The sequence below is a fragment of the Paroedura picta genome, chromosome 4 (assembly GCF_049243985.1).
Source record: "Paroedura picta isolate Pp20150507F chromosome 4, Ppicta_v3.0, whole genome shotgun sequence".
In the NCBI taxonomy this organism is placed as follows: domain Eukaryota; kingdom Metazoa; phylum Chordata; class Lepidosauria; order Squamata; family Gekkonidae; genus Paroedura; species Paroedura picta.
In genome coordinates this window covers 37,880,001-37,907,701 of record NC_135372.1, presented here as the reverse complement: position 1 = coordinate 37,907,701, position 27,701 = coordinate 37,880,001, and the positions used below count along the sequence as shown (strand labels likewise).

The 27,701-nt window shown below is 46.5% G+C and overlaps 1 long non-coding RNA gene across 2 annotated transcripts in view; it reads right to left on the bottom strand.

Moving 5' to 3' along the window:
* Positions 1-27,701, bottom strand: part of LOC143836758 (uncharacterized) — a 277,206-nt gene that overhangs the window by 187,685 nt on the left and 61,820 nt on the right. Inside the window, exon 1 of one of the 2 annotated variants that reach the window (XR_013230711.1) lies at positions 12,528-12,692. The exons of the other annotated variant lie outside the window; for it this stretch is intronic. This is a non-coding gene — a long non-coding RNA (uncharacterized LOC143836758). Of the gene's footprint in view, positions 1-12,527; positions 12,693-27,701 lie in introns of those variants that run through there. 2 annotated transcript variants of the gene reach the window in all.

The window sequence follows — 27,701 nt, the reverse complement described above, 5'->3', positions numbered from 1 at the left end:
TTAATTGGGGTGGGATTTCACACATATATAAAACCTTATGTATTGTACTTGACAGACACACACCAATTTGGGAAATGCCCTGATGTTAATTTGGCAAAACGAAGCTGCAGCTTTAATAAAATCCCTTGAGAGATCCTCTGCCTTAACTGGGGGCATTCTTGTCGCTTCCACAACAGGGAGAAAGGAGAGAACCAGCCAAACAGGGACTTGGGCATCACTCCCACATTGTGTCGAAAGAAATACTCAAAAGGGTCAGGGCAAAGAGGACTCAAAGACAATTTCTGCTAGCCGACGGAAGGAACCTCCCTGGTTCTGGGAACAATCTCTCAAGCAGGCCTATTCAAAAGAATGCTCCACCTCAGCCTACTTCAGGGAAAGTGTTTTTTAGGATTGTAGTAGGGATGCCAGCTTACAGGGGGTCTGGGGACCGTCTCTCCAGAATTTGCAGACTACAGAGATCAGTTCTCCAGTACAAAATCAACGTTTTGTAGGGTGGACTCCATGGCATTGCACTCCACCAAGGTCCCTGTCCTTTTCAGACTCCATACTCAAATCTTCAGACATTTTCCAATGCAGATCTGGCCATCCTACCCCACAATCCCCCACCAGTTGCCAGGGAGACCTTGTGTCACATTCAGGCAAAAGCCTGGCTCTATTACTCTACCCAGGGTTTTGGGATACATAAACAGAATCACAATAAGTATTGCAAGATACAGGAGCAAGGCCTACAAACCAGTCTGGAGTAAAAAAAAAAAAGAATTATAGAATCATGGAGTGTGGAAGGGGCCATACAGGCCATCTAGTCTGACCCTTTGCTCAATGCTGGGTAGACCTAAAGCATCCATGGTAAGTATCTGTCCAGCCACTGCCCGAAGCCATCAGTGAGGGGAAGCTCATCACCTCCTTAGGAAGCCTAGGCCACTGCTGAACTACTGTGGACTTGTGACAATTTTTTTCCATGATCTCTAGCCTGTACTGTTCTACATGTAGTTTAAAGTTTAAACCCATTACTTGCTTGTCCTGTCCACTGCTGCCAACAGGAATTGTTCCCTGCCCTCCTCCAAATGACAACCTTTCAAAAACTTAAAGAGAGCAATCATGTCCTCTCTCAACCTCCCCTTTTCCAGGCTGGACATTCTCAAGTCCCTCAGCCTTTCCTCACAGGGCTTGGTTCCCCAAGCGCGGAATCATCCTCATCATGTTCTGTACCCTCTGAATTTTGTTCACATCCTTTTTGATGCAAGGCCTCCAGAACTGCACACAGATACAAACATACAGTCCAAGGGTCAGGGAAAGGAGAGTCCAGGGCACAGGAAAAGCAGCAAGGGACAGAAAGCAGGGGTGAAATGGCTCAGTGCCATTTCACCTCTTGCTTTCTGCTGCTTTTGGTGGAGAGCAGAAAGCAGGGGGTCACAAACCAATATGAACCAGTTCAGTTTGCGAACTAACATATCGCTTCATGGTTCAGCCATGAACTATGAAGTGAACCATCAAAATCTCTGCATACAAGTGGATTCCTAGGGTATAATAAAGCTATGGCAAGGTGAGAGGACAGTCACCAGCAAAAAAGCAAGATCAAAGCTGTTGATCTGTATGTGCTGCTCTAGAGTTGTCGTCCCAATAATAGCCCATAACCTATTAATGCTATTTGGCTTTGCATTAAAAGATGAATATTCCTTAGGCAGGATGCTGTTTCTGTTGGCTGCAGAGGAAAGGACGCACAGTAATGGGTTTAAACTACAAGTGCAACAATATAGGCTAGATATTAGGGGGAAAAATTCACAGTCAGAATAGTTCAGCAGTGGAATAGGCTGCCTAAGGAGGTGATGAGCTCCCCTTCACTGGCTGGTTGGATACACACTTTTCTTGGATGCTTTAGGATGCTTTGGGCTGATCCTGTGTTGAGCAGGGGGTTGGACTAGTTGGCCTATATGGCCCCTTCCAACTCTATGATTCTGTGATTCTGGGTTCTCCATCTTTGGAGATGTTTAAACAGAGGCTGGATAGCCATCTGATGGAGAGGCTGATTCTGTGAAGGCTTAAGGGGGTGGCAAATTACAAGTAGATGAACAATTGGGATGTGAGTGTCCTGCATAGTGCAGGGGGTTGGACTAGATGACCCATGAGGTACCTTCCAACTCTATTGTTGCATGATTCTATTGTTCTGCAATGACACAGTTAATTCCTCCTGGTCATCAATTTTTTTGTCTTTCTTTCTCCCTCTCTCTCTCCTCCTTCCTTCCACCTTTCCAACCCTTTTCCCTCATTGTATGTTTAGTGGCGCTGGGACCTATTTTTAGCTGAGCTAGCTTTACAATGGCATTCTTTTATATTCCGTTCTTAATAGCGAGCCTACAGTTCTGTGTTCTTAATAAAATCTGTATGTTGTCTGAAGATTCCCTGGTATTTTTCCAGGATGTTCTCATTATGCCATGTGCCTTCTAAAGCATTACTAGGTGACTTTTATAAAAATTCAGGGGAGGCTTAAGGAATTTATGCGCTCAGGGCTCAAGGTCTTTCTTAATGAGAGAGCAGGTATAACAAAGCACTCCTCTGCCTGTTATGGCCTCTGGTTCTGATAGCCAATACCGGCAATTATGACCGGCCAGGGCTGAAGCTTCCTTTTCCAGTCCGTACTTTTGCTCCACGCAGCAGGGAAGAAGAGAAACCAGCAACTATGGTATAGTCAGCTTTGCAAATATGTCCTGGATAGATATATTTAATTTCAGATATATATGTATTTAACCTATGGCTGCTAGCTCTGAGTTGAGAAATACCTGGAGTTTGGGGGGAGGGGTGGAGCCTGAAAGGGCACGGCTTGTAGAAACTTCAGTTATAGAGGAGATCTTCCAAAGTGTCCATTTTCTGCAGGGGAACTGACCTCTATCACCTGGAGACTAGATGTAATAGTATGTGATATCCAGCCACTACCTGGAGATTGCAATGTGGGCAAACCATAATGCTATCCATCAACTGAAACCAGCTAGTGCCAGAAGCCGGTGGACGGTTATTGCTTACACCGCTCCTATTTAAAAATTAGAGACATATGATCTGTTTTTTTCATAACTTTTGCACACATTGTACCCTATACCGGTGGTCCCCAACCCCCGGTCCATGGACCGGTACCGGTTCGTGGATCAGTCAGTACCGGGACGCAATTCCTCCTCGTCCTCTTCCCTGTCTGCTGCCTCAGGGGCTGCCCTGCCACTCTGCCGCCGGCTCACCTTTGGTGCTCTCCAGCAGCCACCATGGCTGCGGCTCCCCCTTGGCATGGTACTGCGCAGCTGCTGCTGGCAGCGCCCCCCAGCGGGCGGCGGGAAGTCAGGGGCACCGTCGGGAAAGCAAGTGGAGCAGGGGCTCAGGCAGCGGCAACATCCCTCGGCAAAAGACTACCCCCCTCTGGGTCTCAGTAAAATTGTCAAGTGTTGACCGGTCCCCGGTGATAATAAGATTGGGGACCACTGCCCTATATCATGTGGTATGAGAGTCACCGTTGTGTAGTGGTTAAGAGCGACGGTGTCTAATCTGGCAAGTCGGGTTTGATTCCCCACTCCTCCACATGCAGCCAGCTGGGTGACCTTGGCCTAGTGACAGCCCTGATAGTGCTGTTCTCACAGAGCTGTCTGAGCCCCATTGACTTCATAGAGTGCCTGTTGTGGTGAGAGGAAGGGAAGGAGATTGTAAGCTACTTTGAGGCTCCTTTGGGGCCATGAAAAGTAGAGTATAAAAAACAGCTATTCTTCTTTTCTTTGCCTGTTCCCTACCTGGAGGTTGGCAATGCTACTTCAGCCTTTCTAGAAGAAAGTTATCTTCCAGGTCACTCTTGATGGGTATAATTGAATGCAATACTCAAATCCACAAACAGTAGCATTTAAAATAATGAGAATGAAAAAATTACAAAAACAGGTGGCAAAACACAAATGATTTGCAATCTCAGTGACCTAGTAAAACAAGGGTGTTTTTAATCAGCTGTAAAAAGGATGTGGCTCTGGTATTATCTCTTTTGAGATGGAAATCCACAGTGGAGGGACCATCAGCAGCAACAATAATGGAAGCTCTGGGACTCACTCCATTTATCTCAGTCTGAAGAAAGGATTTGTCTCCTCGGGACAAATGCACGTGGGAAATTGTAGCCTTGTTCCTATTCCTTCCAGGCTGCTCAAGGCTTGACAGGTCAACAAGAACAAGCTAGCTGGTAACCCAACAGAGCTCGTCTAAAACCTGTGTGTCGTATTCCACGAAGCCAAGATAAATTGCAACCAAACAACATATGCTACAGGCAGGATTCTCTGAAGCTGCCCATGTATTTAGCTCCTCAATTTTCAGCAGCAGCATACCCAAATTGGATTATTGGTGCAAATGCAGAGGGGAGGCAACTCCTGAGATGAGCTCAGGTGTCTTTCTTTTTTTCTGCAGGTAATATTACCAGCCATATGTACGCTGGTTCTTTTTTTACCTGTTTGCGTGAGCAGCTCTGTTGACATTTGTTATCAGCTGGAAGTCTCAGTGGAAAGATTTGCAGAATTGTTCGCTCATTACCTTGGCTCTTCTTGCTTTGAGTCAAATTTGCAACCGCAGCAAGGGGGGGGGGGAGAGGGAATGTTGGTGGAGGTTTAGAAGAAGCACTGGCCCTGGCCGTGTGAAGACAGAACAAAGAGAGAAAGCTTGAATGGGCCCACTGTTAATTGCCTCGTCAACACACTGGCCTGCATTTGTAGAGCGCTTTTCATCCACAAGGATATTGTGAAAATGAGCTTGACACACAACAGCAAAGGTGTTGTCCATGCAATCCTCAGTTTTGCCCCCTGGTTGTGGGGTAGAAGAAGAAGAAGAAGAAGAAGAAGAAGAAGAAGAAGAAGAAGAAGAAGAAGAGTTGGTTCTTATATGCCACTTTTCTTTAACTGAAGGAGTCTCAGAGCTTCAATCACCTTCCCTTTCCTCTCCCCACATCAGACACCCTGTGAGGGAGGAGAGGCTGAGAAAGCCCTGATATTACTGAAGAAGAAGAGTTGCTTCTTATATGCCGCATTTCTCTACCCAAAGAGTCTCAAAGCAGCTTACAATCACCTTCCCTTTCCTCTCCCCACAACAGACACCCTGTGAGGGAGGAGAGGCTGAAAGCCCTGATATTATTGAAGAAGAAGAGCTGGTTCTTATATGCCGCTTTTCTCTACCTAAAGAATTGCGCAAATGGATAAGAGAATCCATTTAAAAAAGAATCAATTGCTGTCACATCACATATGACTGATGGTGACAGCAATTAATTTTTATGCCCTGCTTTTCTCTACCTGAAGGAGTCTCAAAGAGATGTACAATCACCTTCCCTTCCTCTCCCCACAATAGTCCCCTTGTGAGGTAGGCGGGATTGGGAGAGTTCTGAGACAACTATGACTGACCCAAGGTCACCCAGCAGGCTCCCTGTGGAGGGGGAGAGGGGAATCAGGCCCAAGTCCCCAGATTAGAATTCGCTAATCTTATCCATCTGTTTGGGTAACAAGGAGTCATGAAGCTCACCTTGTGATGAAAGTGGGGCTAAGAGAGTTCTGCAACAACTGTGATTGGACTAAGATGACGGGCCTTAAGGAGTCTCTGAGTGGCTTACAAGCACATAGTTTTATCTGCTTTCTGTGTGTAACTGCCACATGATAAACAATACATATGTATATCCAAACATACATAAATACAATCGCATTCCGTTCATGTCCCCACTACAGACACCCTGTGAGGTAGGTGGGACTGAAAGAGTTCTGAGAGAACTGTGACTGGCCCAAGGTCACCCATCTGCCTGCATGTGGAGAAAGAGTGGGGAATCAGGGTTCTCCTGATTAGAGTCTGCAGCTCCTGACCACTACCCCACGCTGGCTTTCATGAGGTGCTCAAGGCAAGAGACATGCACAGGTGGCTGGCCATTGTCCGCCTCTTGTTTGCAATCTTGGCCTCCCTTGGTAGCCTCCCTGCAGGGCGGGAAAGAGAAGCCACCCTGCTCTGCTTCCAAGCTCTGATGAGCTTGGGTTAGCGTGGGCTCTTCAGGCTGCTTTGATCATTTTTCAGGGCGGATATTCGTCCACAGTCCTGATATGTAGGAAGCGCCATTCAGCAGCTGTCATGCTCTGCCTGCAAGCTGGAGGAGAAGCGGGGAAAGGAGCAGATGGGCAGCAGCAAACGCCACGCTTATTTACTTGTTTAATTATTTATACCCTGCTTTCCCCCCCAATGGGGGAAGAAAATCACTTGCAGGAATGCCAGCTTCCAGATGGGGCCTGGGGGATCCTCTAGAATTACAGCTCATCTCCAGACTCCTGGAGAAAATGTAGGCTTTGGGGGTGGACTCTATGGCAGGGGTAGTCAACCTGTGGTCCTCCCGATGTCCATGGACTACAATTCCCATGAGCCCCTGCCAGCAGTTGCTGGCAGGGGCTCATGGGAATTGTAGTCCATGGACATCGGGAGGACCACAGGTTGACTACCCCTGCCCTTTGGCATCATATCCTGCTGAGATTCCTGTCCTCCCCAAGCTCCATCCACAGATCTCCAGGAGTTTCCCAACCTGAATCTGGCAACCCTCCACCCCAGTGCCCAGGGAGGACAGAGCAGCCCTATTTACCATCCTTCCATTTGACCTCCATGTCCACAAGCCTGCGAGGGAGATTAGGCTGGGAGATGAAGAGAGCCACGGAGAGATGTTTGCCCTCGAAATAATAATATCAGTAATAATGGCAACAAAAATATAGAATCCTCTCCTGAGAAACCCGAATGAAAAGAACAGCTATAAAAGAGAAGAAAATAAACAGAAGAACAAGAGCTGTGTTTCATACCCCAGTCCTTACTGCCCGAAGGAGTCTCAGAGAGGCTTATAATCAATTACCCATCCTCTCCGCACAACAGACACCCTCCTGGGAGGTTGCTGGGGCTGAGAGAGCTCTGAGAGAACTGTGACTGGCCCAAGGTCACCCTGCTGGCTGCATGTGAAGAAGTGATTTTGCAGAGTAGAGGCTGCCGCTCTTAACCGCTACACCAAGCTGGCTCTCAAATAAAACATGAGACTGGGAAAGTTGCCATTAGGAAAACTACAGATGTAGACACAGAGGAGGGTACCCCATCTCTGTATCTATGCCGGCTGTTCCCCATCACAATCAAAGCTAGTTAGGCTACACTCAGTGTCTTCTTAGCCATGGACACAGAGAAATCATCCCAAAAAGAAAAAAAGTTTGAGCCTGCCAAAACAGCTGCCTGGAAACAAAACAGGGCGAATTCCAAACCAGCAAGTCTAAAAGAACAGATAACAGATAATGAAAGCAATAAAGACTCTTCACAGAGTCTACCAGCCCCCCTCCCAAAAAAAAAAAACAGGAAAAAACAGAAGCTGAGAATACTTTATAACACTGTTTTCATGTCCGCCATGTTATCTTCACAACAACAACCCTGTGAGGTTGGTATGGCTGACCATTACTGATTTAAGAGGCACCACCCCCCAACCTTAATGATGTTTCTATCTGTGACATTGCGACCATTTCTGCACGGAAGGGTAAAACACGAGTGGCTTCTTGCTTGCAAACGAAGGATAGTAGTATTTGCAGCTCTCCTCACGGGAGACCCCTCCTGCATTTTCCCTCTGCCCCATTGTGGCTTTTTGCCTCCTGACGAGGCTTCAAGGGAAAGCAACACAAACTCCCTCCACTCCGTGGCTTGTCGATCACAGCAAGCCACCAGTGACATCACAGCAGTTCTCTTGTTGATGGAAACTTTCTCCCCTCCCCTGAGCCCTGAAATAAATTCAAACAAACAAACAAACAAACAAATAAAGGCACTTCTGTGTTGCCATGCGGTAATGCCACAACACACATGCATTTTTAATAATAATCAACACTGCTGCGTTGCTATGGAGAAACACCAGAACAATACAGCATCCCCCCTTTTTGGGGGGGATTCGTGTTCTTTTGGACGTTATGTCTGGGTGGATTTCTGAGATGCTGAACATGGTCACTGGAACATGGTCCCACCTCCAGAAAACAGAAATGTGGCTGTATTTGCCTGTCTGAGTTGTGAGAAGGCTGGACATGGCCCCTGGAGCCCCAAAAGACATTTTGTGTTAATGGCTGGCTTAAAAACATAGTGTTCAAACCCCTGTATGATCGGGAGAAGGCTGCTTCAACACCAGCCTCAATTCCCACCTCCAGAACACAGAAAAAGGGCTGTTTTTTGCCTGTCTGATCCCAAAATGACTATGGACATTAAAAAAAGATTTTATTTTACCTTTGACAATGCAATGCGGACGGCCCCCCCCAAAAATTACTTGGAGCAGGAAATGGAGAGGGGAGGGCAGATACAAGGGTAGGACAATGCTGCAGAGACTATTATGTCTTTCCCACTCCATACGGGCTTGCCCCTGATTGCTCACAATTGAGGGTGGTAAATCCAGTTTTGCCGATTTCCCTCAATGCAAGTTAAAAATGGCCAAAACTCGACCCAGCTCCTTGCAGCCTGGGGATGCAGGCGATGTCATGTGGAGGGGGCTCTCAAAGTCGCCAACATTCCAAGGCTGTCCAGGGGCAGATTCCTCCTGCAGAAATGGTGTGCCTCTTCCATTTAACCAATGAGAAGTTGTTTTGAGAATAGGTACATCTCTGATTAAAATCCTTCCTCAACTCCTATGACTGGGAATAGAACAAAGCGTTTAAATGGGGCACAGGGTGATTTATGGCATCTTGTATTTGTTTAAGGAAGGCGCTCTGTAATAAAAAGCTGGTGAAATTAAACATAATGTTTTTGACTCTGTGACTACCAGAGGGTGCCTGCTTCCTAGAAATCCAGGGGAGTTCAGAGGAACAAAAGATACAAAAGAAAATACAGAGATGTCTGGATAAACACAGAAACAAAAGCACCTCGGTGGGAAAACTCAGAAACTAAGAAAAGCATCTAAACCTCTCTAAAGCCTGTGATTCTTATTCTACAAACTACAACAACCGTTTCTTATATCAAAGCTTGATCTCGTTCCATCTCACCCTGCCTTGTATGTTAAATAAAATCTTTTGCTTTGGTTGGACTTTAACATCGACTCAGCGCCACTCTGAAAATATTTACGTAAGCCGTGTTCTTACACTTTCCCATAAAGGTCCAGGGCTAAGTTAAAGCCAATCAATTTTTTTATAACAAAGAAACTACACTACAAGGACAGTTCAGTCAGTGAGGGAGGAACTTGAAAGGGGAACAGAGGGAGGCCCATTTTTAATTAATCGCTTTGGCCTGGTGGAACAGCACCATCTTCCAGGTCCTACGAAACTGTGATAGCTCTGCCAGGACCCTGATTTTGACTGGCAACTCATTCCACCAGGCTGAAGCCAGGGCTGAAAAGCCCCTGGCTCTGGTCGAGGCCAAGCAGATGTTTTTGGGGTCCAGGGACTACCAACAGATTTGCATCAGATGAAAAAAGTGCTCTGGAGGGACATTTTTACCTCAGAGTAGGGGAATGTGAAGGAGCCCCATCATACTGACAGATGTTTAGCCTTGTTTGGCCTTGTCAATGGGATTACAGACATTTGGGTTGGTCATGAGGAACCCACTTGTTTTCCATTCCTGTTTTTGAAGCCCCACCAGGAAATATGGCAATGCCACCTGGAAAGACACTATAGTGTCATGGTTAAATGAGGGTCTAGGATCCGGATGCCTTAGGTTCAAATACCTACCCTGTCATAAAACTCACTGAGTGAACTTGCGCTAATCACATCCCTTCGTGCCCTACTTCAAAACAGTTTTTGTGGGAATAAAAACAGAGACGAGAGAGCCACAAACACTTGAGGGATGAAACTTGAGTAGATAGTGGGGAAGTGGCTACAACCCTCCTGACCACACCTCGGGAAGTGTCATGGATGTTCACTCTTGTCTAGTACAACAGGGGGCATTCTATTGTGTCCTGAACTGAACCACGTTTTCCAGGTTCATGCCCATCTCCTTGTTTTGTACTCATTCCAGAGCTAGCAAGATATCTGGAACAAACAGTACCATCTGCTCCAACGCCAATCACCATTGCAACCGCAGAAACCACTAGACCCACTGAAACCCAGCTGCTCTTCCGTCACATTTGCCATCAGACACAAGCCTCCTGTAGACACAAGCCTCACCCAAAACATTTCTGCAAATAGGCTGACTCCAGTCAAATGTAGAGACCCTGAGGAACAGGAGGGCACAGCCTTGGGCTTAGAATAGGATCCGATTCTGCTGAAGCACAAATGATGGCGGGTTGGGAAAACAAAGTCATAGAATCATAGAGTTGGAAGGGACCTCATGGGTCATCTAGTCCAACCCCCTGCACTATGCAGGCCACTCACAACCCTATAGCTCATCTACGGTAACCTGCCACCCCCTTGAGCCTTCACAGAATCAGCCTCTCCATCAGATGGTAATCTAGTCTCTGTTAAAAATTTCCAAAGATGGAGCACTCACCACCTCCCGAGGAAGTCGTGTTCCAATCTTGCCCAGCCAGGCAGCCTACCTTGCGAAGAATTTTATTTGCCTCTCTTGGCTCACAGAACTGAAACTGTCCTCAAAGATGAGAGCGGAAGCTGGATTCATGAAGCCCCAGGGGGCAGTAACACATCTGTCTGAGCCGTCGCACAGATGTTTATAAACGTGTCGGAGTTTTTCGCTCCCTACCTCCTATTCTCTCCAAGAAAAGGGCTCTATTGGCATGGTGTTTTACTACTGAAGGCTCCTCGATCTCTCTTAGGGGGGAAACAAAATGCAGTGGTTGCCTCTTTTAAAGTGGGGGCACCATGCTGAGCCCTGCAAAGCGCAAAATTAGAGAAGAGGCTGATGGTGCCAACCAAGACAACTTTCTTTCATCTTATTTATGAACTCCTTTGAAGTCTTTCCCTTGTAGCAAATGCCTACTCCCTACGGAGGGAGACACCCTTCTCCTATGCCTGGTGACCAGGGCATCGAAAGCGGAGTGCAGCTGAGAAAATGATGAGGCCATTATGTTGTGGAAATGCTCCTCTGGGTTCACTGGGGTCACCCAGTGGGTGGGCTGCCTAGGCAAAATTGGTAGTCGTCAAGTCCAAAACTTATAGCCCATTTGAACTCAATCAGAATTTGGATGATCCTTGCTTTTTATAAGTTGACAGAGAGTAGCAGCTTTTGAAATCATTTGCTGGCCATTTAAATATGACTAGTTGAGCATGCAGAAGTCTCATCGGGAGCTCTAAATCATCCCAGTCTTGCCAGCTCAACACCTGTGTCCTGTCTCATGTATAAGAAATGGTGAGTTTCCTGAGCCCAAGGAGAAGGGAGCTTCAGTATGCAGGTCACAGGACTGCTTGGAAGGCTCGTTTTTTCTGCTGAACGAAGGAGACACATGGCCAGGTTGATAGGAATTCAAGGCTTCATATTGAATAGGTAAAGAAACAATATTTAGTGCCTTAATTTTTGATTCGAAGTTGGTTAGCTATGCTGTTTGGTTATATATTGTGTTTTGGCAGATTGTATGTAATTTCAAGCTTTGACTACACATGAGGAAGTCCTGGCAAAACAGGATATAAACCCTAGAAGCCTGTCTGTGGCTTTATGTGGCACCTGCACCAGCTTGGATGAATGTACACTTCACAGCTTCTTCAAAGTCACTCGATATTTCTGCACGAGGACGGCATATCATCCCTTTTTTGGTTCTGGCCCCTACCTGGCAGAATGAGCTTAGGGCCCTGAAGGAGCGGGCTCAGTTCTGCAGGGTCTGGAAGACGGAGCTCTTCCGCCAGGCATTTGGTTGTGGCCAGGAGAAGGACGTCCACATCATCTGGCCCCTCCTTTCAGTGAAGACGTCCTTCTGCTGGGGAGGAGAGAAATCATGGAGCTGGCAGTGGAGCATATCTAATTATTGTTATGATCTATAAATGATGCTGCTGTTGGGTTTTTGTTAGCCTGTTTTAAAATTTTATGATGGTTTGAATATTGTGCATTATTTTAAGCTTGTTGTAAGCTGCCATGGGACGGCTTCGTTGGGAGTCGCAGGGTAAAAATCGGATGGATGGATGGATGGATGGATGGATGGATGGATGGATGGATGGATGGATGGATGGATGGATGGATGGTTGGTTGGTTGGTTGGTTGGTTGGTTGGTTGGTTGGTTGGTTGGTTGGTTGGTTGGTTGGTTGGTTGGATGGATGGATGGATGGATGGATGGATCTCAGCATGAACAACCTTTAAAAAACTGGAATGGCAAAATAGGTAGCAGCTATTGGCTGTCAGAACTTGTGTATTATTTATTTATTCATTCATTCATTCATTTTTATTTATTTATTAGACTTATAGACTGCCACTCTCGGCCCAGCCATCTTGTGGTTTACAAAATGTAAAATAGATATCAAAAACCCCTCACTGATCAATAACCTAATTCCCTTGCAGAACCACATCTCTGATGCTCACAGTTGTTAATTCTCTACCGGATGACCCTAGGCCAAGGTGATGGGGGGAGGATTGCAAAGGACAGGGAGGGACCCGCAGATCTAGTCTAGTAATATAAAATGGTTGGTACTTACTTTTGGAGGATGTGTGTGTTACTCTTACATTGCTTTGCATTGTGTTTTGTTCTTGCTATTGCTTTGAACCGAATGAGAACGCTGGTCACCAAAGTTGCTAGTGTCCCACTTAGACTGGCAGTGGCTGTCCATGTGCTCAGGCCCAGGTCTTTCACATCCCCTTACACTCCCACTGATTTTCCACCTCTATTCCGTGGCTCCTTCTGTCCTGTCAGAAACAGAGGATGGATTTAACGAAGTTTACTGCTCTTTCGCAGCTTCCCAGCCACGAGATTGCACTGATGCATCACGGCAACCTATATCTTCCGATAACAGCTAACAAGTGAAAAATTATAGACATTGACAAACAAATACGAAAGGTGATTATTGCCACTGAAATGAGGGGATAGGCTTAAATAACCCAGGCAAGAAGAGTTGCATGCTGATGATTACAAGTGGATAATGAATTGATAAACATATAAAAGGTTATCCTTAGAGAGCAAGAATAATGGTTGCCGTTTTAGAATTTAAAAGATAAGTTTCAAACTTGTCTCAGCTGGAGAAAGAGAGAGAGAGAGAGGGGGGGGGGGGCAAGGCATACTGGTTTTGTTACATGGATAGATGACCAGGGGAATTATTTTCAGAGTAACTACCCAGAGTTCTATCGATTAGACCAACTGGGCAATCCTACACAGAACACTTCCAGCCTAAACCTACTAAAATCAATCAGTTTAGACTGAAGTGACTATACATTGAATTGCAGTATAAGATATGAAGGTTGCATGTTCTTAGCCACCCCCTGAGCAGGGGTGTGACCAGTCACTGAACTCACAGGGAAATGTCCTGGTGGACTGCTCCTAGTTTTTCTCGCTCCTACTGGCCAGGAGAGACAGAGGCAAAGTCCAGCAATGTGCCAGCATCTCAGGAATCCTTTGGCTTAGATCCTTCGGCAGCAGTAACTATCAGGGTCCACTCAGCAACTACAGCCTCTTGGATCAGAACCAGTTTTCAGGAGAAAGCAATGGGGGAGAAAATGCCCACTGTTGGTACCACTCGGTCGAGTCATTTGTAAGTTTACAGGGGGCCCTCAGCTTGGCTTGTTCCAGAGTTGTTTTAACTTCCCGGTCTGCTTCTGATCCTAGACAAGTTATGTGATATAATCAAGCAACCCGTAAGATGAAAAGGTCAGCATTCAGTTTCTCTTAAACCCATGTTGGGTTCCATACATAATTGTGGGCTCATTACATGTGCCAACTTAATGCCACCCTTCCTTGGGATTAATAGATCAACCACGACTGCAAGCTTCACCTGTCCAGTTTTGAAACCATCACAGGGGGTTTCTCTTGCCGTGACTCATCTCTCCTGGCCTTCCATATTCAAAATCTCCAACTCCTCAAAGGGGACTGCTTGCCCAAGGCACCAATGCCTCGTTTGCATCCCAAGACACGCCCAGGCTGCTCAGAGAGGATTCCAAGGAACATCATGGTTTGAATGAGAATATGCATCCCGAAGTGACACCACATCAGCAGTGCTCCATGTTCTGTATGCATTTCAATTTCTTTTGCTGGGTCAGGATGATTTTTTTAGACAGGCAACTCCTACCAATTTAAATGACACTCAGAGCTCCTCTAAGTAGACATCGGGCCATAAGGAAAATCTCCTCACAGGCTATACTGTTTCGGTCCACAATGGGTATGAGAAGGCCACATGGTTAAATGATTCTGAAACTTAATATACATGTAAACTGTTAGCAGAGTAAATAAGTCATAGATATGCACACACTGTATTTAGGATTAAGGAAGGAAAAGGATTTCTTATGGAACTACCATATTGGAGAGTGCAGAGGAGGGATAGAGATAGCATCTCTCTACATAGCTGCCTAGGAGGAGAGAGAGAGAGAAGCTTCCGAGAAGAAGGATATTGCCTCTAAGATTAGCAATCTAGAGACTGACAAGAAGCAACACTTAACATGAGAGAAAGGTCCTGAACTCTCTGACCTATCCAACAGTCTTCTTGCTGCCCCCTTCAGGGTCTTCTTCTCTTCTTCTCTTTGTACACCAGACATTGTCAACATAAACTAGCTCTTCCCAGTGCAAACGGCTTTGGGTCAGCAGAGGTGTCTCCATGAAAAATAAAGAATAAATCATCGCAGGAGGAGAAAGATTCGTAACAAAGTAAGCTTTGCCTTCCTCTGGTCTTGATAGCCCAGCCTATCCCGATATGGTCAGCTCTCAGAAGCTAAGCAGGATCAGTCCTGGTTGGTTTTTGGACAGGAGACCACCAAGGAAGTCCAGGGTTGCTACACAGAGGCAGGCAATGGCAAGCCACCTCTGTTTTGTCTCTTGCCTTGGAAACCCACTGGGGTCACCATAAGTTGGCTACAGCTTGATGGCATTTTCCACCATGGAGCAGTCTCTCTTGCTCAGTGCAGTCCTCCCAAACTCTGTCTTCTGATATCCACATTAATTATGTTGCATGTTCTCTTGCACCCCAACTCAAAGTGACACATTTCTATTTCAGAACCACGGAAGACATAACAATTTGGAACATTGAAATACTTCCCTTTGGGGAATAACTAATTGCCTTTGAACACCTGCCAGTTCAGTTCATGTCTGGCTTGCTGGCGGTGAGCAGGGCGCCAATAATTCAGCAAGCTGTTTGGACGCATCCAAGTGACTCTGGACATTTCTGATTTGCACATATTACCATCTTCCAGCACAATAAGATGGTTTTCTTGAGGCAGCCACTGCCTTTTGCTAATGATCTTCCACCACCTCAGTTTGCAGGGAAAAAAATAGGTATTTTACATTGAGATGTACTACTTACGTTTCTCAGTGTGATTTCAGCATCAGTTCATGAACTCAGCTTATCTTACTATTAGTTCTAGCATTCCCATCTCAAAAAATGCGGCTAACTCCCCAGGTGCAAAAATAAAACAGTGCATGGCCTCAATCGAGTTTTTCATCATTAATTAATGCCTCCAATATACAAAAAAGGGATGAAGCTGAGTGATTTCAAGAATTATAGAAACCTGGCAACATTGTGATGCAAATGAACACAACTTTGGAGGATGATACCGTTTCTCCAATAAAGGAGGTGGTTTCATTCTTGGGCTGAGCAAAAGCAGTTGCTACAAACTACAGTGATGCGGCTCCGTCACATTGTGCTCCAGATGAATTTTGCCAGAGAATGTTGAAGGGATTTGATCATGTGGCACTGAAGAAGTTCAAAACAAGGCTAGATATCAGGAGAAAATTTTTCACAGTCAGAGTAGTTCAGCAGTGGAATAGACTGCCTAAGGAGGTGGTGAGCTCCCCCTCACTGGAAGTCTTCAAGCAAAGGTTGGATACACACTTTTCTTGGATGCTTTAGGATGCTTAGGGCTGATCCTGGAATAGATGGCCTGAATGGCCCCTTCCAACTATATGATTCTATGTTTCTAAGATATGTTCACCGCAGATTTAGAAATAACACGTCATTCAGATTTTCACATGCAATAAGTTAGACCTATCCTACAGAGAAGTAGAAGATGCAGCACATTCCTGTTCTGCTCCTTTTCTTTGCACCTTCCCAGGGGCAGTAACTACATTTTAACAGGGGCCAAATATTGAATTGAGGTACGAGAGGAAGAACCAACAACACAGGCTCTGCCCAGCCTCCTATCTGGTTTCAAGGCAACACAGAGGAGGCATGTGAGGTTCATTTCGGATAAACTCAATGTCAATTCAGGCACTTTGGGGACAAATCCAATCCGAATTGCACTTCCCCTTTAAGCTAAACTGCCCGAATCAACCTTGGCCAAATCACCGAACCGTGATTCGGTCCCGATTTGGCTACATGGAGATCTGGAAGTTTAAAGGGGCTGAAATTTCCCTTTTCTGTCTATTCCATGGTGTGTGTGTGGGGGGGGGGGATGTTGACATAGAGTCACCAAATTTGCAGTGTAGTTGCAGAAGCCCCTCAAAAGAACCCCCAACTCTCTCAATTCTACCGGCACCCAAGGAACATACCCTCATCTGACCTCCATTATTTCCAGCGGCATATGGGGAAAAGACAAGAACAGTGGAGCTTTGTCAGTTCACAATGTTGTTTTCGAGGTAGACATCAGGCAAGCAGGCCTGGTTGAGTTTCTCCAGTGATATCGCCCCTGACACCACAGCTGTAAACCAACTTGTTTTAAAGCGCAGGGAATATAGCAGGGAGGAGCCTGCAGGACGCTGTCCATCTGTCTGGGTGCTGAACGATGTTAATCTTTCCAGGACTTCAGAAAGCAAATTAGATGCCATCATCAGAGTCTCTTCCACTCAGGTTCCTTCTGAACAGTAACACTGCCACCTAGAGGCTCAACGCTCCATTGGCCGGATGAAAGGACTCATATGGAAGCTAGGGCTTATTTTTATTCCCTGCAATATAAGCAGGATAAGCAATAGTTAGACCTGCAATCAAGACTGCTTAATGTAGATTCCACATTCCAGAGGGGCAGCCAAACAACAGCTGATGGAAGGGGCTGAAATTCATCACAGCTCATGCTAAATCAGTCTGTTTATCTCTAAGAAGAAAAGTTGGTTTTAATAACCTGTTTTTCACTACCCGAAGGAGTCTCAAAGTGGCTTACAATTGCCTTCTCTTCCTCTTCCCACAACAGACAGCATGTGAGGGAGGTGGAGCTGAGAGAGCCTGGACAGGGCTGCCCTGCAAGAACAGCCCTAAGAGAACTGTGAAAGGCCCAAGGTCACCCAGCTGGCTGCATGTGAAGGAGTAGGGAATCGAACCTGGCTCTCCGGATCTGCTGCTCTAAACCACTACACCAAGCTGGATGTCTTCTCCTTGCACTCATGCATGGGTATATACCACCTCTTCTCTCTCCTCCTTACACTCACACACAAATATACACCACCAACCTACCTCTCTGGGACTGGTGGGGCAGAGTTCAAGGGAACCGGAGTGTTGCTACTTATGAACACAAGAAGAAGCCGGTTTGGTGTATGGTTAGAAGTGCAGACTTCCAATCTGGCATGCCGGGTTTGATTCTACACTCCCCCACATGCAGCCAGCTGGGTGACCTTGGGCTCGCCATGGCACTGATAAAACTGTTCTGATTGAGCAGTGATATCAGGGCTCTCTCAGCCTCACCTCCCTCACAGGGTGTCTGCTGTGGGGAGAGGAAAGGGAAGGCAACTGTAAGCCACTTTGAGGCTCCTTCGGGGAGAGAAAAGCAGCATATAAGAACCAACTCTTCTTCTTCTCCTTCTTCTTGACTACTGGTGCATCATAGGCTGTACTGTCTACCCAGACTGGCAGTAGCTCTCCAGGGTCTTTCAACTGGAGATACCAGAGATTCAGACAGGGACCTTCTGCATGCTAAGCAGATACTCTACAACTGAGCAATGGACTCTCTTTACCCAGCATCTCCCCAACCAGGAAAGAGAAGATGGCCACAGAAACCTTAGAGTTCACATTTCCTGGTGTGAGAGATGGTGTTTCCTGGTGTTAGAAGGGGCCTCCCTAACCAGGAAAGAGAAGATGGCCACATAAACCTTGGAGTTCACATTTCCTCGTGTGAGAGATGCATAAGAATGTAAGAGAAGCGATGTTGGATCAGGCCAACGACCCATCTAGTTCAACACTCTGTTTCACCCAGTGGCCAAGACCCAGGTGCCATCAGGAGGCCCACCAGAAGAAGGTCCTCCAGCATGGCTAGATCCCCAGAAGCCCTCCCACTGTTCCCTCCCAAGCACCAAAGAACAGAGTCCCTCTGCCACAGAAAAGGTGTTCCGTCTGTACTTTGTGGCTAATAGCCACTGATGGACCTCTGCTGCACGTTTATCCAATTCCCGCTTGAAGCTGTTTGTGCTCGTAGCTGCTGCCACTCCTTGCAGCAGTGAATTCCATGTGTTAATTACTGATTTAGCTCTTCAAATTAATTAATTGGGTCTGCATACATTTGCAATGTGTGTGGGAAGGCAGTGTCACATGGCCCTCTTTGTGGCTTTCTTTCTGCTCAGCCTCCTATCTGAAAATGGGAGCTTGTCCCCGAGAAGCCCCTAATACCATTACCCCCATTTTCCAGTGGAAGGGATGCGAGGAAGTTGAGCAGCACGACAGATGTGCTTGCATGGGAGAGCCATGTCCCACAGTCTCTTCTACGCATCCTTCCCACCACAATCTGGGAGACGGTCCCAGGGCCATTAAAAGAACACTGTAACAGATCAGCTACACACCTCTGCCCAGTGTGGGATCTTTGGCTTTTCCATGAGCCTCAGCAAATGCAAAATTTGGCTGATGCCTGGTGGCTTAAATCCAGGGGCATGAAAAAATAGGAATTATCCAGGCTATTCAAAATAAAGAATTCTTAAATTTCTTCTTTTAGTTATCTAAATATCCAAATAAGAATATTCTTAATCATCCAAAATAATTACACACAATCAAAACGGGTTCCCAGGTAACCTCTCCCCCATTTTCCTTACCTTCAACAGTGATTGTGGCCCTTAATTATATTTTAATTACTATATTTTCACCATCACGTATTAGGTATCACTTAGGCTCTGTGCTCATCATATTTTGAGATCCTAATTTGACAGGGCCACAATCACTGATGAAGATAAGGAAAATGAGGGAGAAGTTACCTGGGAACCTGTTTTGATTGTGTGTAATTATTTTGGATGATTAAGCATATTTACTATTATTTGGATAACTAGAAGAAGAAATTAAAGAATTCTTTATTGGATTTTGAATTGGATAATTCCTAATTTTCATGGGACTGTGACATCACAAGGAATTGACGGTTCGATAGGAGTTAATCCAGGGGCAGCCAAAGTGTGGCTCTGCAGATGTCCATGGACTACAATTCCCATGAGCCCCTGCCTAATGGGAATTGTAGCCTCTGCAGGGCCACAATTTGGCCATCCCTGGTCTAACTGAATACACAATGCTGTCCTAAGCAGAGCTGATTGAGTTGGATCCAAGCTGAATTTTCAATGGAAGAATGGAACACTCCTGCCTCCCTACACACACACACACACGCTACAGCCCACTGATCTCCACAAATTGCTGCTCCTGGGTGATAGCAGGCCCAGAGGAATGACATGAAGGGGGTCTCTGCAGTAGGAAGGAAGAATTGTTGGGAACTGCCAGGTTGGTCCAGATCCCACCCATAGACGTCAAGTGAACTTAGAAGGGTGTAGCTAGGGTTGATAATATCCAGGTAGTGCATGGAGTTCTCCTGGCATTACAGTTGATCTCCAGGCTTACAAAGACCAGTTTTCCTGGAGCTTCCCTGGCAGCTTCAGGGGAAGGTATGTCTAGCAACACAGAGCTTGCTCCACTCCCCAGACTCAGTTCTCTCCAGATACTGCCCCCAAACCTTCAGGGATTTCCCAAGCTTAAACTGGACAGACCTGACTCCTGCACATTGTCTGTTCTGCCGCCCCCTCCCCCCATGACTGATAAGTGTTCATCTATGGGAGAAACTACAGAGGTGCACTTGGGGGGGTTATCATTATAGGGAGAACTCATGCCACTCTATGCCACTGGAGACCACAATCATCCAGAATAAAATCCGATCTTCACGGTTAGTTACATATTCCATTGATAGGCGGTCTTTCTGACTGAGACTCAAGGCGGCTTGCAAAATTTTAAAGAACCCCAATGCAATAAGAATCGTGCAGGCCATGCAATGAACAACGCAATCCCGTTGGATTGCCAAAAAAAAATGCAATCAAAAGAGTCAAATGTGTACAATAAAGAACGCCATGAAACTGGTTTGCAAAAGCAGAAAACAGTGCAATAAAAGCAGCAAAATTCATATAATAAAGCATGAAATAAAACCCACCTAATCTTTTCCCCACAAACATTAGAACTACAACCCTATTCCCATCATAAAAGTGTCCTCCCAAACCCCTCCATTATACTACAATCCTATGTAAACACTACCCTCCTGAACGCTTCTGTTTTACACATTCTACAGCAGGGTAGTTAAACTGCCAACTTCCAGATGTCCATGGACTACAATTCCCATGAGCCCCTGCCAGCATTTGCTGGCAGGGGCTCATGGGAATTGTAGTCCATGGACATCTGGAGGGCCGCAGTTTGCCTACCACTGTTCTAGAGAGTGCAGAAGCCTTCCTGACCTCCTTGGGCAGGTTGTTCCATCCCGTGGGAGCCACAGCAGAGAACTGTTGTGTTCAGAAAGGCTAAAGCACCAGGGGGGGGGTTATACCCCACTTTTCACTACCCCAAAGAGTCCCAAAGTGGCTTACAATCCCCTTCCCTTCCACTCCCTGCAACAGACACCCTGAGAGGTGAGAGAGCTCTGGGAGAACTGCTCTGCGAGAACACCTCTTAAGAGTACTGTAACTGGCCCAAGGTCACCCATCTGACTGCATGTGGAGAAATCCAACCCGGTTTTCCAGATCAGAGGCCGCTGCTCTTTAACCACTATACCCCGCTGTCCCTCTCTGGTGGATCTCAGCCCTTTGGAAGGTAAAGACCTCCGACGTGGCTTTAGTCCTTTCTGGGTTCTCTTTCTTGCTCACTCTGGATGGTGGCGGGGTACTGGGCCCGCTGCCTTCCGTCGAAATGAGTGACGTGCACTCTGGGGTGAGCCAAGGCCTCCGCCTCCCTTGTCAAACGAGAGGAGCATCCGAGGCTTCCTCGCCTGTCTCCGAGAGTCTTGCTGCAGCCTCGTCTGTGTCACCCCCTGCGTGCCTGCAGCACATTCTGTCAAGCGTGACAGGGAGCAGACAGAAGCTAGCCAGGCTCCGAAAGGCTCCAAGCCAGCAGAGGGACTGGCAGACAAAGGCTCAGGTCAGCGCCGCTCCGGAAAAGAGGGCTGGGCAGGAGATGGAAGCACATCAAACACAACCGCCAGAACTTCCCCACAGCCCCCCCCCCCGGACCTGTCAATCTCACAAGGTCGAACGGCAGGCGAGAAGCCTGATCCGCAGCACTGGACTCGCACAAGGATGCAGAGAGGAGTAGCACTTGGTGTAGTGGCTAAGAGCGGTGGCTTCTAGTCTGGAGAGCCAGGTTGGATTCCCCCCCCTCCTCCTCCATATGCAGCCATCTTGGGCCAGTCGTAGTCCTGTTAGAGCTGTTCACACAGAGCAGCTCTCTCAGCCCCACCTACCTCACAGGGTGCCTGTTGTGCAGAAAGGAACCCTCCAATAGCATGGCTAAGAGAAAACAGTGGTGAGCAAACCAATTTCAGATCTTGGCTTCCGATGTTGATTCAACGGATCCTAACTAAACATAATTAGAGCAGCAGCTTGCATCCCCTCGCACTGGCCATAGTTAGTTTAATTAAGCTTGGTTTTGTGTGATGTCTGAATTAAATCAATGTGCTACTGTCTGAACATCGTCCAAATTAGATTCTTTGACACTAACAAAACATCTCCTCCAGCAAGGTACAGCACCCACGGCTGCTCCTCACTCTACTTGCAGCAAGCCCCAACAATGAGTCCAAAGTTGTCTCTTCCCTGGTCGGCATTTTATTTTGCCCTTCTCCTCTCCCCCTGTCTTCCTCTCCCAGCTCATCTCCTGGAGCCCACCATCAGCCCTTCTCTTTAAAATAAGGTGACCAGATTGTTCCACTTTTGCAGGGACATCTGGGGGCACCTGGCAAATTGTACTTATGTTGTAATTAAAAAATATATATATTACAATACTATTTTTGCATTCTATGCCTTCTATGAAACTTTTTGTTGCTCCATATGGACCAAATTTTTAATCAAGACCCCCCCCCCCCCGGTCAATGGTGTCCCGCTTTACCAATGTTAAAATCTGGTCACCTTAAAATCCATTTTTCCTTGGCTCTCTTCCTGCCCTCCCATTGGCCAGGACAATGGTTCCATGGATGCCCCAAGGGATAGATCACAACACAAAAGTAGTCCATTTCAACATTATGAGAATTGGGAGAATTCCCCGAGACTGATCAGGCATACTCAAGGAAATAACAACAACAACAACAACAACAACAACAACAACAACAACATTTATATTCCACTCTTCCCCGAAGGCTCAGAGATGCTTACAGATGCTTACCATTTAAATACAATTAACATTAAAATAAAATCATGAAAATACATTAGTTGCATACTTCATCCCTGTTTCAGGGGTGGAGGAGGGGATGTATATAATAGTAATAAGAGTAAGAATAGCTTAGGGAGGCGAGCATTATGGCCCCTTCCCACCTCAACCACTGGCTTGGCAGAAGTTCCTCGTCTTACAAGCCCGGTGAAACAACGTAAGGTCTCCTCAGAACTCTGCTCTCATTTGGAAGAGCATTCCACCAGGCCTGGACCAGTGCCAAAAAGGCTCTGGCCCTGGGTGAGGTGAGTTTTATTTGTTTAGGTCTATGGACTCTAAGCAGATTCTGGTCTCTATACTCTATAACAGTGGTCCCCAACCTTTTTATCACCGGGGACCACTCAACGCCGGAGACCACTCAACGCCTTTTACTGAGGCCCGGTGTGGGGGGGGGTAGTTTACTCCTCTACTCTCAACCACTACCCTAGCGCTCTCTGATCACTATGGTAATGTTTAAACATCCCTTCAAAATAAGATACAGACACACCACAACAATGAAGTGTGTTGTAAAGGGCTGGGGGGGGGATGAAGTAAAGGGCTGGGAGGCGGAGAAGGCGTCCTTCGGGGCCCACCTCCAATTAGTCAAAGGATCACACGTGGTCCGCAGCCCACAGGTTGGGGATCGCTACTCTATAATACTCTTGCAAGGGGGGGAAGACATAGTGCGGGAGATGGTCCCATAAGTTCAGGAACTTCCTTAGGCTGTGACCCATGGATCAAACGAAGAAGAAGAAGAAGAAGAAGAAGAAGAAGAAGAAGAAGAAGAAGAAGAATTGGCTCTTATATGCCACTTTTCTCTACCTGAAGGAGTCTCAAAGCAGCTTACAGTCGCCTTCCCATTCCTCTCCCCACAACAGACACCCTGGGAGGTGGGTGAGGCTGAGAGAGCCCTGATATCACTGCTTGGTCAGAACAGCTTTATCAGTGCTGTGGTGAGCCCAAGGTCACCCAGCTGGCTGCATGTGGGGGAGCGGGGAATCAAATCCGGCTCACCAGATTAGAAGTCCACAGTCCTAACCACTACACCAAACTGGCTCCCACAAGTGTAGCTCTCACTACACCAAACTGGCTCTCACAAGTGCTTCACAGTTTCTTGAAGCCTTAAAACCTAACTGGGGAAGGGGGGTGGGGGATAACAACAGCATTTCCTTGTAGTGTCCAGTACTTGATGGGAGGGGAACATCACAGATAACATAGGCAATCTCCAACAAGAACAAAAGTTCAGCTTTCCTGAGAGAGAGAGAGAGAGAGAGAGAGAGAGAGAGAGAGAGAGAGAGAGAGAGAGAGAGAGAGAGAGAGAGAGAGAGAGAGAGAGAGAGAGAGAGAGAGAGAGATCCAACGGTCATTCTTGCATGAATCAGATGCAAAAAGCCTGTCTGAACACACCGTTTTCATCAGAATCGGAGTCACCCCAATCTGTAGACATCTCCAGAGAACTGTTCTTGTTTGCAAAGTACACCTTAAAGTTCATGAAGACTGCATTCATCCAAACTCACATTTCTTTCACCAACATACATATCAAACTGGGTAATGTCCACAGGGGTGGCACAAGAGAACATTACATTCTGGAGTTCTGAATGCCACATGAGATTTATACCCTTCCCATATCAGACAACAAGTTACATAGGCTGGCACGATTTCACACTGTGCCTCGTGGCAAGGTATTTCTGAGCCTGGCCTTCTGTCTCCAAAGCATCAAGGAGAGAAAAGATTACCAAAGCCTCCACATAAAGGGAACCTCTACAATCAGAGGCAATAACAGATTGAAAAATAGTTCAGTCTGTTAAAATGAGAAGAAGAGTTGGATTTTATACCCCAGCTTTCAATATCCAAAGGAGTCTCAAAGCTGCTTATGATGGCCTTCCCTCCCTCTCCTTACAACAGATACCCTATGAGGTAGTTGAGGCTGAGAGATGTGACTAGTTCAAGGACACCCAACTGACTGCATATGGAGGACTGGGGAATTAGATTGGGTCCTCTGGACCAGAGGCCACCACTCTTAACCACTACACAAAGCTGTCTTTAAATAAAGCAATTGCAGGAATGGTTATGAATCCACAATTTACAAATAATACAGTATCAGTCATGCCTAAAGCCAGCTTGTTGTAGTGGTTAGGAGCGCCGACTTCTAATCTGGCAAGCCAGGTTTGATTCCCTGCTGCTCCACATGCAGCCAGCTGGGTGACCTTGGGCTCCTCACAGCATTGTTCAAGCTGTTCTGACCGAGCAGTGATATCAGGGCTCTCTCAGCCTCACCTCCCTCACAGGGTATGTGTTGTGGGGAGAGGAAAGGGAAGGCGAATGTAAGCCGCTTTGAGACTACTGCTCGTAGAGAAAAGTGGCATATAAGAACCAACTCTTCTTCTTCTAAAACCGAAGGCTGCCACTCTTAACCATTACACCATGCTGGGGCATTGGCTGAATACCAGTACCAAGAGACAACACCAGGGAAAGTACGGTAACTTTGTTCACATTTTGTGAGATATGAAGTTGGACTAGATGTACCGCTGGTCTGACCAAGAGAGGCTCTTAGTGTTGCCTGATCCCCCTTGGCCACCGTAGGCAGATGGGGATAGGGTTGCCTATTCCAGGTTGGGAAGTTTCTGGAGATTTGGGGACAGAGTCTGGGGAGGACGGGGACCTCAGCGGGGTACAATGCTGCAGAGCCCACCCTCCAAAGCATCCATTTTATCCAGAGAACTGATCTCTGTTGTCTGGAGATGATCAGTGATTTCTGGGGACCCCCAGGTCTTAAAGCTGGGGTGTCTTCTAGATCTAGGGCATCTGTCATTCATCCCATGATCCAAAGATGGCCCATCTGATCTCAAGGTGCAGCCTACCTGGCTCTGCAAAAGTGCATTCTCTTTCAGGAAGCTGTTGAAATCGAAGCCGAAAACCACCATCAATATTGTAAGCTTGGCATCAGGATTTAGATGTGCTTTGACTGAATACGCCCCCACAGTCCTTGAAAACAGTTCAGTTTGTTAAATACCAGTAGCCTCATTGACTTCATCGGAAATAATCAATGACTAACACAAGGTCTGTAACTGTGCCCTTTTGTATGATTAATGTCGTGTTTGTTTTTTTTACTCCCTTGGTATGATACTAAAAAAAAAATCCATATTTTTGAATAGCTAGCAGGCTACACTTCAATAGTATTATCAATTTTTAAAAAATGTCTCCACCATGCATATGGATTTCGAGTCATCTGGGCCAATGTTGAAAAAAATCCAATTTCCCTGGTCCTAGACTGAACTCATTTTACATAACAGATCACCAAGATGAAGAGTTGGCTTTTATACCCAGCTTTTCACTGCCCAAAGGAGTCTCAAAGCAGCTTACAATTGCCTTCCCTTCCTCTCCCCACAACAGACTCACTGTGAGGTAGGTGAGGCTGGGAATGAGCTGATATTCCTGCTCGGTCAGAACAGCACTATCAGGACTGTGACTAGCCCAAGGTCACCCGGTTGGCTGCATGTGGAGGAGCGGGGAATCAAACCCTGATCGCCAGATTAGCAGCCACCATTCTTAACCGCTACATCACCCTGACAAGAAAGCTAGAATTATTCTCCTTGACATTTTATGGTTTTTTTAAGTGCACCAAACACTTCTTCCCATGGAGGGACATTCAAACATGCAATCTGGCACAAACCAGGACAGACTACGTCATGTGATTCTGCTTCAGCTCGCGAACCTAAGGGTGGCAGTCCCTAGGAAACTGGCAAAGGTGAGACTCACCTGACCAATGATCTTCTCACTATGTAATCGTTTGCTGAACTCTCTAGGATTCACTCTAAACTCTAAGAACAGAAGACACACACCACCCATTGAGTGTCGGCAGGGAACAGAGAACTGCTGGTGGAGTTCCCACACTTTTGACAGACAACAGTAACCCTAACTCTGCTGCATGCGTAGACTAGCTCTGCAACACAATTTAAATATTACATTAGATGTTAAACAAAAAGCCTTGTCCGTGAGGCATTCCTGATGGCCAGATTCACAGGTAAGGCCTGGAACACTGTGGAATATGGTTCCAGGTACCCCCTGACCACCAACAGGGGAGGTGGGGTGTTGGCTGGATCAAGGATAGGAAACCCCTGAAGACTTGGGTATAGAGCCTAAGGAGGACCTTCATGGGTTGCAATGCCACAGACTCTACCCTCTGAACAGGGTTGCCAGCTCTGGATTGGGAAATACCTGGAGACTTTGAAACTAGGGTGTAAATTGCACGGAGCTTTAATTCCAATCCCAGGTTGATTCAGTCCCTGCCCTCTACACAGAATGAGATTTCCGTTTGGATTTGGGGCAATTTAAATTTTCCTTCTGCAGCAAGAAGGATTGATCCGGAGTGACCCTACCTTTATTGTGCAATATCTTAGAGTGCTTTTAATGCTCAATATTTTTCAAATCCGGATTGGGAAAGAAAGCTCCGTGGTAGAGAACCTCTGATAGGTCACACGTGGTCATGTGACAAGCTTGCCTTAAAGGAGAAGCCCCTAATTTCTCTCAACTTCTGTCAGTCCTGGATTTTTCTCCCTTCTCTGCCTTTTACAATCCTCTCCCCCACCCAAGAATTATAGAATCATATAATCATAGAGTTGGAAGGGGCCATACAGTCCATCTAGTCCAACCCCCTGCTCACCGCAGGATCAGCCCTAAGCATCGTAAAGCATCCAAGAAAAGTGTGTATCCAACCTTTGCTTGAAGACTGCCAGTGAAAATAAAGAAAATAAAGAAAATAAAGAAGAATAAAGAAAATAAAGAGGCTCCCTGTTTGGCTTCTCCCCCCCCCCCCCCATCAAAGAAAAGAAAGAAAGAGGCTTGGCTCCCCCGCCCCTTCTGAACTACTCTAACCACGTGCAGAAGACTTTTCTCTTTCAATGGGGGGGGGAGAGGAAGATCCGAGTTAAAAGTGATGTGAATCCAACAGGATTGACAATGGAATAAACAAAGTAGAAGAAGAAGAAGAAGAAGAAGAAGAAGAAGAAGAAGAAGAAGAAGAAGAAGAAGAAGAAGAAGAAGAAGAAGAGTTGGTTCTTATATGCCGCTTTTCCCTACCCGAAGGAGGCTCAAAGCGGCTTACAGTCGCCATCCCATTCCTCTCCCCAC